The sequence below is a fragment of the Lepidochelys kempii genome, chromosome 22 (assembly GCF_965140265.1).
Source record: "Lepidochelys kempii isolate rLepKem1 chromosome 22, rLepKem1.hap2, whole genome shotgun sequence".
NCBI lineage: Eukaryota > Metazoa > Chordata > Testudines > Cheloniidae > Lepidochelys > Lepidochelys kempii.
In genome coordinates this window covers 12,257,382-12,271,118 of record NC_133277.1, presented here as the reverse complement: position 1 = coordinate 12,271,118, position 13,737 = coordinate 12,257,382, and the positions used below count along the sequence as shown (strand labels likewise).

General features: G+C 47.3%; 1 protein-coding gene across 5 annotated transcripts in view; it reads left to right on the top strand.

The window, feature by feature from the left end:
• The window catches only part of GRIK4 (glutamate ionotropic receptor kainate type subunit 4), a 304,903-nt gene that overhangs the window by 266,789 nt on the left and 24,377 nt on the right, over positions 1 to 13,737 (top strand). The gene's annotated exons all lie outside the window — the stretch shown is intronic.

Genomic DNA, 13,737 nt, shown 5'->3' with positions numbered 1-13,737 from the left:
GGACAAGGTAACAATTGTATGAGCATATTCCCTGGTAGACTAGCTGTGCACCCAACGTCCCCTGTCAGCTGCTGTAGGCATGAGATGCACTGTCCTAAGGTTGGGGGTTCCACGACCACCACTCCCAAGAGAAGGAGGCGGGTGGTGGTGGTCAGGGACTCTCGCCTCAGGGGGACTGAGTCATCTATCTGCCGCCCTGACCGGGAAAACAGAGAAGTGTGCTGCTTGCCAGGGGCTAAGATTCGCGATGTGACGGAGAGTCTGCCGAGACTCATCAAGCCCTCGGACCGCTACCCCTTCCTGCTTCTCCACGTGGGCACCAATGATACTGCCAAGAATGACCTTGAGCGGATCACTGTAGACCACGTGGCTCTGGGAAGGAGGATAAAGGAATTTGAGGCGCAAGTGGTCTTCTCGTCCCTCCTCCCCTTGGAAGGAAAAGGCCGGGGTAGGGGTCATCGAATCATGGAAGTCAACGAATGGCTACGCAGGTGGTGTCGGAGAGAAGGCTTTGGATTCTTCGACCATGGGATGGTGTTCCAAGAAGGAGGAGTGCTAGGCAGAGACTGGCTCCACCTAACAAAGAGAGGGAAGAGCATCTTCGCAAGCAGGCTGGCTAACCTAGTGAGGAGGGCTTTAAACTAGGTTCACCGGGGGAAGGAGACCAAAGCCCTGAGGTAAGTGGGGGAAGCGGGATACCAGGAGAAAGCACGAGCAGGAGCGTGTGAGAGGAGAGGGCTCCTGCCTCATACTGAGAACAAGGGGCGATCAGCGGGTTATCTCAAGTGCTTATATACAAATGCACAAAGCCTGGGAAACAAGCAGGGAGAACTGGAGGTCCTGGCAAAGTCAGGGAATTATGATGTGATTGGAATAACGGAGACTTGGTGGGATAACTCACATGACTGGAGTACTGTCATGGATGGGTATAAACTGTTCAGGAAGGACAGGGAGGCCAGAAAAGGTGGGGGAGTTGCACTGTATGTAAGGGAGCAGTATGACTGCTCAGAGCTCAAGTATGAAACTGCAGAAAAACCTGAGAGTCTCTGGATTAAGTTTAGAAGCCTGAGCAACAAGGGTGATGTCGTGGTGGGAGTCTGCTATAGACCACCGGACCAGAGGGAAGAGGTGGACGAGGCTTTCTTCTGGCAAGTCGCAGAAGCTACTAGATCGCACGCCCTGGTTCTCATGGGCAATTTCAATCATCCTGATATCTGCTGGGAGAGCAATACAGCTGTGCACAGACAATCCAGGAAGTTTTTGGAAACTGTAGGGGACAATTTCCTGGTGCAAGTGCTGGAGGAACCAACTAGGGGTGGAGCTCTTCTTGACCTGCTGCTCACAAACCGGGAAGAATTAGTAGGGGAAGCAAAAGTGGATGGGAATCTGGGAGGCAGTGACCATGAGATGATCAAGTTCAGGATCCTGACACAAGGAAGAAAGGAAAGCAGCAGAATGCAGACCCTGGATTTCAGAAAAGCAGACTGACTCCCTCCGGGAACTGATGGGCAAGATCCCCTGGGAGAACAACATGAGGGGGAAAGGAGTCCAGGAGAGCTGGCTGTATTTTAAAGAATCCTTATTGAGGTACAGGGACAAACCATCCCAATGTGTAGAAAGAATAGTAAATACGGCAGGCGACCAGCTTGGCTTAACAGTGAAATCCTTGATGATCTTAAACACAAAAAAGAGGCTTACAAGAAGTGGAAGATTGGACAAATGACCAGGGATGAGTATATAAATATTGCTCGGGCATGTAGAAATGGAATCAGGAAGGCTAAATCACACCTGGAGTTGCAGCTAGCGAGGGATGTTAAGAGTAACAAGAAGGGTTTCTTCAGGTATGTTGGCAATAAGAAGAAAGCCAAGGAAAGTGTGGGCCCCTTACTAAATGAGGGAGGCAACCTAGTGACAGAGGATGTGGAAAAAGCTAACATACTCAATGCTTTTTTTACCTCTGTCTTCACGAACAAGGTCAGCTCCCAGACTACTGCACTGGGCAGCACAGCATGGGGAGGAGGCGGCCAGCCCTCTGTGAAGGAAGAAGTGGTTTGGGACTATTTAGAAAAACTGGACATGCACAAGTCCATGGGGCTGGATGCGTTGCATCCAAGAGTGCTAAAGGAATTGGCGGATGTGATTGCAGAGCCATTGGCCATTATTTTGAAAACTCATGGCGATCAGGGGAAGTCCCGGAAGATTGGAAAAAGGCTAATGAAGTGCCCGTCTTTAAAAAAGGGAAGAATGATGATCCTGGGAACTACAGGCTGGTCAGCCTCACCTCAGTCCCCGGAAAAATCATGGAGCAGGTCCTCAAGGAATCAATTCTGAAGCACTTAGACGAGAGGAAAGTGATCAGGAACAGTCAGCATGGATTCACCTAGGGCAAGTCATGCCTGACTAATCTAACTGCCTTCTATGATGAGATAACTGGCTCTGTGGATGAGGGGAAAGTGATGGATGTGTTGTTCTTTAACTTTAGTTAAGCTTTTGACACGGTCTCCCACAGTATTCTTGCCAGCAAGTTAAAGAAGTATGGGCTGGATGAATGGACTATAAGGTGGATAGAAAGTTGGCTAGATTGTCGGGTTCAAGGGGTAGTGATCAATGGCTCCATGTCTAGTTGGCAGCCGGTATCTAGCGGAGTGCCCCAAGGGTCGGTCCTGGGGCTGGTTTTGTTCAATATCTTCATAAATGATCTGGAGGATGGTGTGGATTGCACCCTCAGCAAGTTTGCAGATGATACTAAACTGGGAGGAGTGGTAGATACGCTGGAGGATAGGGATAGGGTCCAGAGTGACCTAGACAAATTGGAGGATTGGGCCAAAAGAAATCTGATGAGGTTCAACAAGGACAAGTGCAGAGTCCTGCACTTAGGACGGAAGAATCCCATACACAGCTACAGACTAGGGACCGAATGGCTAGGCAGCAGTTCTGCAGAGAAGGACCTAGGGGTGACAGTGGACGAGAAGCTGGATATGAGTCAACAGTGTGTCCTTGTTGCCAAGAAGGCCAATGGCATTTTGGGGTGTATAAGTAGGGGCATTGCCAGCAGATCGAGGGACGTGATTGTTCCCCTCTATTCAACATTGGTGAGGCCTCATCTGGAGTACTGTGTCCAGTTTTGGGCCCCACGCTACAAGAAGGATGTGGAGAAATTGGAGAGAGTCCAGCGAAGGGCAACAAAAATGATTAGGGGACTGGAACACATGAGTTATGAGGAGAGGCTGAGGGAACTGGGATTGTTTAGTCTACGGAAGAGAAGAATGAGGAGGGATTTGATAGCTCCTTTTAATCACCTGAAAGGTGGATCCAAAGAGGATGGATCTAGACTATTCTCAGTGATAGCAGATGATAGGACAAGGAGTAATGGTCTCAAGTTGCAGTGGGGGAGGTTTAGGTTGGATATTAGGAAAAACTTTTTCACTAGGAGGGTGGTGAAACACTGGAATGCGTTACCTAGGGAGGTGGTGGAATCCCCTTCCTTAGAATTTTTTAAGGTCAGGCTTGACAAAGCCCCGGCTGGGATGATTTAGTTGAGATTGGTCCTGCTCTGGGCAGGGGGTTGGACTAGATGGCCTCCAGAGGTCCCTTCCAACTCTGTTATTCTATGATTCTGTCATTTCAATCATCTCTCGAAAGTGCCTAGTTGTGGGTACAAGAACAACTCTGTGAGTGTTCTTAGGGTTAGCTGTGTTGGGCCAGGATAGTACCTTCCTATGGGGGTGAGGTAATCAAGCACAAAACAAACTATTTAAAAACCAGGTGATGTGTCTCTGGCAGGTGTGACAAACAACCTGCATCCTTCCCTCCACCTCGTAGCAGTTTGTTCTTTACTTTGCAGTACCATAGGGTGTTGGTACCAGTGTTCAGTTAGAAAAGCAGGGCGGAGGGATGAGGGTGCAGGGAGTACATTCGCGTGATACTGCATTGGTAGATCTGACTCATGTAAAGCCAAATAAGACAAATAGGTTGAGGGGGTGGAAAGAAGAGATAGAGAGGATAAGCAAAGGGAGCGTCACCATCTAAGGAAGAGTCTGCCATGTAAGCTATGGAGACTGTGTTACTAATTCTGTGGTTTGCAGCCATCTTTTCCAACAGAGGTGTCTTTAATTGCCCTGTGTTACATCCTGCAGAACTCTCCTCGCTCTCAGCACGTTGAGAGTCATGCTGAGCTGGTTCTTCTTCTTTAGTCTGAATCCACAGCAGAGCCCAGAGGGCAGGTAGGCAGAAAGGATCAGTGCTCCTTTAAATAGGACCGGACCCTCTAGGATAGTTCACTTCCAGCCAACCTGGCTGCTCACCTTGCCCGGTGCTGAACACCTCTTTGGAAGGGTGGGGTAGATTCTTGCAATCAGACCCAAACCTGACAGGACCCGAGTGCAAGTCTCAGGCTCCAATCAGGTGCAATCCGCAGAGCGCACACACTCAGGCTTGGTTCAGATCAGCCAGTCTCCCATCACGAAGCATGCTGACCACACCAACCTAACGGGTCCCGACGGCGGTCCCTTAGGTTTAGGGCATGCTCTGAAATTAGGCCCAAGCAGCCTTTTAGTGTAGGGCACCCTCAACTCCCATTGACTTCAGTGGATGCTGAGAGCACTTGACACCTCCTAGGACCTGGTGAGACTGAAGGGCTTGTTAAGGATTGTTAAGGGGTTGTGGAGTGTTTCATTGCTAGGCCATTGTTTGAATCCAACCCGCCTTGGAAGCGAGCGCTGTCCCTGCTAGTGGCTGTTTGGTGGTCTGCGTGAAATGGTCGGGTTGCTGTTCCCAGTGGATAAGCATCCATGTCCCACAGTTCTGCACCCTTGCTGTTGCCAAGGCCCCAAAGGACCACAGACTCTGAATTTTGCTTCCATTCCTGAAGGTGGTGACTCAGCACTGGGGCTGAGAGACACTGCTGGAAGTGGGGCTGGCGGAGAAGCTTGTCCTGCTCCTGATCTCTGTGCTGTGGTGAACAGCAGACTTCAGCCCCTGGGGCTTTTGGTCTATTGCCATTCACAAGCTGGCGATTCACACATGGCCTTAAAAACAGCAACTCCCTCGCTTCAAATGTACGTAACAATATCAAGTTCTAGGGCCCGACCCTGCTGCTCCCATTGACTACAATGGGAGCTGCAGCAGGTGCCAAATGGCTACTGTAAAACCCAGTGGGCAGCTGGAGTGTAAACAGCCAGTACATGGATCCATACAGACCAGGCACACCCACAGTGCAATTCGGCAGATTTGATCTAGACAGACCGCTCGTTCGGAGCATCACACGTTCCCTTGCAATGCTGAGCACGCGCTAACCACTAGCCAGGTGAGCAGGCTGTCAGCTGAACAAACTCTGCTATTAAAAACTCCTCATCCAGCCTTGTGAGCCTACAGAGAGCTCAGCTGCATTGCAGCTGCACTGCAGACAGTGAGGAACGTAAGGCTGTGTCTACGCTAGAGAGCCTGCGCCGACGTTGCCCCAGTATAGACGCAGCGTAGGCTGATGGAAGGAGTAAGAACACCACCTTCACACGTGACGTTAGCTGTGTCGACAGCAGCTCTCTTCCACTGGCACAGGTGTGTCTACGCCGGGGTTGAAGGGCTGTCGACATAGCTTTATCACTAGGGTGTGTGTTTTTTTCACTCCCCCTGGCTGACTTAGCAATGCCTGTATCAGTTTTAAGTATCAACCAAGCCTCAATATATTTGGAGGGGTTGGGGGAAGGGAATAAAGGCAGCAAGAAATAACCACCTCCCCAAAGTGCTAGACTTGGAAAACAGTTTGGATGGCACAAAATAGGTGAAAGAGGCAAGGTGCCACCCCGGCTACTAGGAGTTTTGCCAGATTAGTTATATCCTGGGGTATTTCAGATCCCCCACCCCTTGCAGCCAGGACCTGGTAGTTCAGAGGCATCAAAAAACCCATAGGAAGGTGGGGAATGTTAGCCGAAGATTTCAGACTCTTTAAAAAGGCCTGGGGTCAGGGGAGGATACCGGTGGGATCCTTGGGACTTAAGAGCAGAGAAAGCACAGGAGCACGGCACAGCTGATTTCTGCTAGGTGTTGGTGCTGGCAGGATGCCTCATGTGGGAGCTGGAGGAAGAAGTGTCCACTTGAAGCAGCTGAGACAGGCTGGGATGGGAAGACCGGGCCAAGTGTTTTGCGAGGCATTACCCGCTAGCAGATCAGGGCCCCACACACCTTTGCTCCATTGCTGTTGAGAGTTTCAGGTTCAGTTATAGAGGGGGGATAGTGATTTGACAGCGCTGCTCTTGTCCGAACTGGTTCTCCCATCCCTAGCATGTGGTGTAAAAATATCGGATGCACACAGCCACTCCCTCAAGTGCTGTGATATCGTGCTCTATTCCCTTCCACCCTTAGGCAAACCAGAATGAAAATTCTCCCCTTTGATGGACTCGAAGGGTGATGAACCATGGAGACTTCTGCATCGAGATCATCTAGGTCTTCGGCTGGAATCAAGCCTGTTTCCATAGTGACTAAAGGTAGTTGCCATGTGATGGCACTAATTGGCCCTTAGTTGGCAGTCTTAAGAACTGAATGAGTCAAGAAGATTGAAGCACCCTTTTCTAGCTCAGACATGGTCCAGGGGTGAAGCACATGAGTGGACGCTGCAGGAGAAGCTTGCCCTGACATTGATCATCCCGTCCCTGTTCTGTGGATAAAACAACAGGATTTTTCAGAAACTGTTAAGGGATTTAGGAGCAGAGATCTCATTGGAAGTCCAGGACTCACACTCCTAAAGCCCAGCGCTTCCAGGCCTGTCAACCTGGTGTGTGTCACCAGGGGTGAAGTCACACAAAATCATCTGCCCAAAACCACCAAGTCTTCGGGGTTTTCGCTAAGTTTCTGCCTGAGTTCCCCATCTATAAAATTCGGATAATTATAATCCCCTACCTCACAGGTGTGTTGTGAGGATCTAAAGGGCTTTGAGATCTAGTGATGAGAAATGCTCTATAAAAAACAGGCATTGCTATTATTAAGGGCCAGGGAAGGGATCATCTCCCAGGCCGTCCTAAGTGCCACGGGGAACTTTTGCATGAGGTCCTTTCTTACCAAACTGTTGACTGACATCATGCGCCATCTATCACCTTTAGCGTCAGGATGAGCCACGTCTGCCTCTACAGTGATGGCGGTACTGGAGGAGAGAGCCATGTCTTCTGGATGGAAAATCCCAGCGTTTTACTTCTTAAGGCTGTTTAATAGTGTGACAGCTCAGAATCCAGGCTTAGCCTCACCAGTTAATAACGTTCCCAGCTGCAGCGTGAGTGTGTTTCCGCATGTGTGTTCAGAACACAGACAGCAGTAATGCTTAATGGCAGCTTTAGTTAAGGCAGGTCATACATTTCATTTCAAACGCCAGTCCACCAGGGGATCCTCTGATCCAGCGAGTGTTTTGTTCTCATTTCAGCAATCTTCTGCTCTGGAAGCATCTGGCTGCGCTACAATAATGCACTTTGTCTTTTTTGAGTTTATTTAACATTTATAGCTGGAACACAGTGTAGACAATGGCAGCGTGAGACGCACAAATAGCTTGAACTTGGGCAGAGTGCAAAAGCAGCAAGCAAGGAAGATGCATGTCTTCCCAAGTTGTAGCGGTATGAAATCAAAATAACTTCTGCCTCTGTTCAAATGGGGAGTGGGTGTAGAGCTTTAACATTTGCGAAGCTCCCGGTGTTACTAAGATACGTTGACCTTAGTGAGTCATGGTGGGGAAAAACCCTGTCTCTCTTGGCTGTTTTGAGGCAAAAGGCACAAGCTCTAGTCAGATGATATTCAGGCACAGAATACGTGGAGCTATGCTAATTTACATTTAATTAACATCAGTGGAGCTATGCTAATTTATACCAGTTGAGGATCTGACCCTCGGTCAACAAGTTTAGATGCTCAAAATAATTCCTGGCCAGGAGAAGAAAATGCTGTGAGTTTGTGTGCAAGGGGCCTATATTCAGCATAAAGGACACTTGTGATTCCTTTATATAGGTTTTTCTTTCTTCATCACTGAAGATGGATATTTTAAAAAGAATAGTTTCTCCTATCTCCACAGTCTCAGGCGAACAATCTCTTCAAATTTGTGTAAGCCTTCTCGACATACAGTACAGGAAATAGGATTTACTGTGACACTGAAATGCGGTAACCTTGGAACCAAGTCTTCCAGGATTGTAGAGGTTGCTTTGCTTCTAGCCAGGACAATCTGACTTAGTTTCTCCTCCCTCAGGGATGTTGTATCAAACATGTAGCCTCTGCCCACGTCCAACCATGGTTATCTCTTAGGGGTACTACTTTCCTCACATAGAATCATAGAATATCAGGGTTGGAAGAGACCTCAGGAGGTCATCTGGTCCAACCCCCTGCTCAAAGCAGGACCAACACCACAGTTAGTTGCTAACTTATATGTAGTTAGTTGCTGAGCTCTCCTGCCTACAAGTCCACTGACTCCCACCTATCTTTTGCTCAACAGCTATCACACAGACATTGTTCGTGGCACACGGGCGGAATTGATCTTACCATTAGGTGGAGGTACAAACCTCCTCCTCCTTAAAGCACCATGCCATTTATGCAGAGAGAAAGGTCATCATGCTGGCTCAGTGGGTCCTCTGTATTCTCCCTTCTAAGCCTTCCCTCCCGACCTGTGTCACTTCATCCTGGAAAAGCATGTCCCTGTTTCTGTGCTCAGTCACCTGCACTGGGTGTCTTTTGAGTTTCCACATGTGCCCCAGAATCCTTTGCACTGGCTGCAGCTGTGCTTTGGAAAGAGATGTCACAGCAGCCAACACAGCTGATTGTAGATCACAACCACGTCTAAGGCCAAAGGGGCCCCATGGCTGAGCTGAAACGGGGAAGATACCCCTTTGGCGTTGGGAGACACGGGGAAGGACCATGTACACAGAAGCTCTGCAACCAGAGAAGGGATTAAGAAAACTGACCTGTTGATTGATGTGGGACAAGAGCATTCTTAGTGCTATTCTGGTTAGCACCTCAGATACACTCTTTGGCGATCTCCTATTTGGTCTATCTTAGGCTTCCTCGAATGATAGAATTTCTTAGATACCATGGCATGCAGATCAATAGATCCAATCTTTTGTATTCTGGTGGTATTTATATAACACCAGTTAATCGAGTATCTAGACACCATGCCAGGTTATGACGATAGATATCTTTTTAAAATACCTTAGGTGGAAAGCTGGATAGATAGAAATTCCCCCTGACCTGTGACTAATTCCAGCCTAAACTTAATAAGCATCATCTATAGCTGCATACAGTCACAAAATTTGGCACCAGTTACTCCAATAAATCTTATGTGCCCAGAATGTGACATGAGGTGTAATTAGTCCTGCCACGTGTGCAGGGGACTGGACTATATAATCTCTCGAGGTCCCTTCCAGTTCTATGATTCTGTCACCTCCTCGACCCATGCACTCTGCTAACTCATGGGTAGATTTTCCTGCTCTGCTAGCCTTTTTCCCCCTTTCTTCCTGCAGCTAATAAAGCAGAGCTCCAATAAACCAATATTTTGCTTTTGCTGTTGCTGCTTCTCCTGTATTTTATAGCCCTTTAGCCCAGAGACTTTGAATGGAGGAAGGTTGTGTTGTTGTTGGTTTTTTTTGCCCTCTTCTGCCAGAAGATGATTAATCCAGTTATTCTTAAGAAAATCCTGCAACAGCGGCAGGTTCAGGCAGCATGCAGAGGGAAGCACACATACAAATTTGCCATCTCACAGTGCATTTACAACTAGGGCACGGATCTGGAGAAATAAGTCGCACATTTTATCAGGCCTTCAAGACTTTATAGTGCATTGACTGCCTTGCAAACCTTGTGAAACTCAGGGATGCCAAACACAAGCTGTTTTTTCCCCCCACCTGCATGACTGGGACAGCTCCCTCTTACCCTGCAAATAACAGAAACATATATTTGAGAGAAGAGTGCAGACCTTTTTTTTTTTTTTTTTAAAAAAAGCAATTGAAGCCATTAAAGAGAGCTATAATAATAATAATCATATTTAAAATTAAAATCACTTAGCTGCATTAGAAGATTATTAAATCTGGATGGATTTTTTTAAAATCTAATTTGCTTTATCCCATTGATGGCATTTAAGTGTATTACAACCTTGTGAGAATGTGTATTGTGTTGCCCTCTAGTGGTTGGCCCACATAGAGGATAGCAGCCTGCTTCTGCTGCCAGCTGATGGAGAGATTCCTTTAACCCCAGGTCTGGGCTGCAGTGCTGACAGTTCAAATTCTGCTGATGGTCTCTAATGGGGGATTATTTCATTTGCTTGTTTTAATTTCACTTATCTTAAATAATAAATCTAAGATAACTATTTTCACACTTGGTTTATCACGGATTTCATTTTCTAACTCTTCTAGCTAGCAGTTTCCTACACTGTTTCAGTACAAAGGGAGAAAAAGATTTTGTTTTTTATAGTTGATTGTTGTTGTTCATTTATTTCATGCAAACATTTCTGTTCATATTAGACCAAATATATTTGCAGGCAGCAGTAGTAGGCTGTTGTCTCCTATGCATCTCACAAGCCAGAGAGCCTAACTGCGCTGCAATTCACTGGGGTTCCCAAGCCACAAAACAGCTATGGAACCGCTCCACAGGTGCGACTACAGTATTGAGGTTGCAGTAGCTAGTGTTCACTAATGGATCGGCGTTAGATTCTGCACAGGGCTTCAGCTGCTTGCCTATGGGGTCAGGAAGGAAATAGACCCTCTCCTTGCATTCTGGACTTGTTTTATTTTCTCCTTCCTCTGAAGCACCAGAGATGGCCTTGGCTGGAGATAGGACACTGGAGAGAGTGGGTCTGGTGTTCTGAGGCTGAACAGAAATTGTTTCTCTGGTGCTTGGCTGGTGGTTCTTACTGATTGCCATTTTCAGGGTGAGGAAGGAAATTTTCCCTAATCAGATTGAAAGGGACCTGGGCGGGGGGAGGGAGGTCTATTTTTCCTTTTTGTGTGTGTGTTTTTCTGCCTTCCTCTGCAACATAGGGCATAGGTTGCTTGCTAGGATGATCTGCACATATTTCAATTCCCTGCCGTTCCAGGGGCTTTGGGCATTGATGTACCTTGGTCCCTCCTGTTCTCAGCCTGTGGCACACAATAGTCTCTGAGGGCTGTTATACTTTAGTCTAATCCAAGTGATTGGGCTCAGTACAGGAGTAACTGGGTGGGGCATGTGAACGTGCAGGAAGTCAGACAAAATGATCTGCTGTTCCCTTCTGGTTTTCGGTTCTCTGCTTCTCCCCCATGCTGCCCCGCTCCACCCCAAAGCCTCCTCGCAGAATTATGGCGCATGCCACATAGGAGGTGTGTGCCCCCTTTTATGGCCTCCCCAAATCCTGCCCCATGTAGCAGAACAGCCCTGGTTTCCCTGCATCTGGGGATCACCACACACCTGTGCTGGGGTAAAGGTGGGCGGGGAAGCTGGCTTTGCCCCGTTAAGGTATATAAAGCCTCTTCCGAAAAATAAATACATTGGGGGCGGGGGTAGGTTCATCATGTCCCTCACTTCACTTTAAGCTTTGGGAGTTCCGGGCTGGGGGAAGGTGCAGTAGGGACAGCTGTGGGAGCACAGAACAGAGCCAGTGTGGGAGCAGTAAGGAAAACTGCCCCGTGCTGACCCAGCCAGGGTTTTGGTGTTTTTGGTGACATGGCCACCAGTGTCTCTTCAACCTGCCACTTGACCCTTGTATTGAACTTGGCAAACTCTCTTCTCTTGGCCTGACGGGTGCTGGATAAAGGAAAGAGCTGTTTCCTCCAAGAACAATAGTGCTCTTTAAAGGGCCCTATCCTGCTCCCCCTGAAGTCAGTTGATTTCAGTGGGTGTAGAATCAAGCCCATCACCCTTCCTTTGGGGTTTGCAGAGATTGAAAAATGATAAAGATCTTTTTTGAAGGAAAAAAACAAACAAACAAACAAAACCCTGAAATAAACTTCATTCTACAAGGAGCAAGTTTCAGGGGTTTTCATGGAAATCTTCGGTTTCAAAAGTGTTTTGAAAATGTTCATTTTTTTTTATATTTCCTTTTCTCTTTCTCTGCCTTCCCTTTCATCCTCCCCTCCACTTTTTTCCTTTTTTTCCTTCATTTTGCCCATGAAAAAGAGGGGCAGGGAAGAGAGAAAAACAAAAGGATTTGGTTCAAAAACAATGTCAGGAAAAAAAAAGTTGGCAAGTTTCCCCCTCCCCCCCCCAGGCTGTTTTTTTATTAAGAATATTTTTGTCACCAAAATATTTCACCAGTGCTATTTGGGGTTCCTTTCTTGCTGATGATCTCTTTTTGTTTCTGCCCAAGAGGAGAACTGCTTGGAAAGACTAAATGAAATGTTTCATGGGGATGTATTGGTTTCAGCAGAGAGGGATCGATTGACTCACTCACTCTCTATTGCCTGATGGTTAGCTCACTGACTTGGGATAGGGGAACGTGAGGTTCAAATCCCTGCTCTGTTTGATTCAGAGAGATCTGTGATAAAAAACCCTGCTCTGATTCAGGCAGAGCTGTGTCTCAAAGTTGTCTCTCCCACATCACCGGCCAGCACCCTAACCACTAGACCATAGTCTCACACCTTTGCAAATTAAAAAGCTCAGGTTTTGCGCTGTAAATGGACATTGAGTCCCAATTCTGTTTTTTGCAAAAATGTTCAAAAGCTTTCTGCTTTGTTCCACTGCGGAAACCTTAAAAATTGCTGCTGGATGGAAAGGGTCAGCTGGAGCCAAGAATATAAAAAGGATTTACTAGAGCTGTTTTGTGACTTCTATCCAAACTGCCATCTGTCTCTCAGATGTTCACAATCCACATCAGTGTCATTGTCATCAAGTCCTTCATCTCAGTGTCATTTTCCTCTTTCACATGATCTGTCATCCTGCTCCTCGTCCCAATGCAAAGCTTGCATTCAAATACCTCTTCTGATCGTTGGGAGAGTTTGGAGATGGTGCCAAACTCTTGTGATTTTATCAGGAGTCTTAGGAGTTTGTTTAAAAAGCTCCGTCTCGTGGAGTCAAGTGATTACACAAGACACTCAGCTTTCATTTGTTTTAAAAAGTACGTTTCTAGCCCGCAGGGTTGCGGTGGACAAACTCTTGAAAAATGTGACTTGAGCCACCACCTAAAAGTTCAAAAACCTAGAAGGTCAATGCAAAGAGACTATTATTTTTAATCTCATGATTTTTAAGCCAATCTCATGTTTTGTTTTGTTTCGTTTTTCGTGCCTGACTCGTGATTTTTGAACTCTTGGGGTTGGCAACGCTGCAGACTTTGTGGCTTGGGAGGCATCTCTAATGATCTTGTTTAAACTGTGAGCTCCCTCCTGTGGCACTCTGTAAGTAACAAGAATCCTATTTGGAGAGGGAAGGACATGCCTTGTAGGGTGGGGCTTGTATCCTCTTCAAACCGTTACCACACTCAGTGCTTCTACGGCTGTTTTCATCCAAGGATCCCAAAGTGGCCTGGGTATGTAGCTGGAATGATGCACAACAGACCAGCTTAGTGTCTCATGGAAGGACATCCCTATGGTGTCTGACCTCATGGTTGACCATGGAGAAGATGGAGTGATAACACTGAGCAAGACCTCAGAGCTCTGAATGTGAATGACCATTAAAGAGGAAAATATGCTCACAGGCAGCAGGGGGGAATTGTGAGAACAGCCAAGGACCTCCATGGTCTATAGAGCCAAGGAGGAGAGTAGTATTTTGCAGATGGATAAATTGAGGCTGAGGTAAGAGAGTCTCAGAACTCCCCGG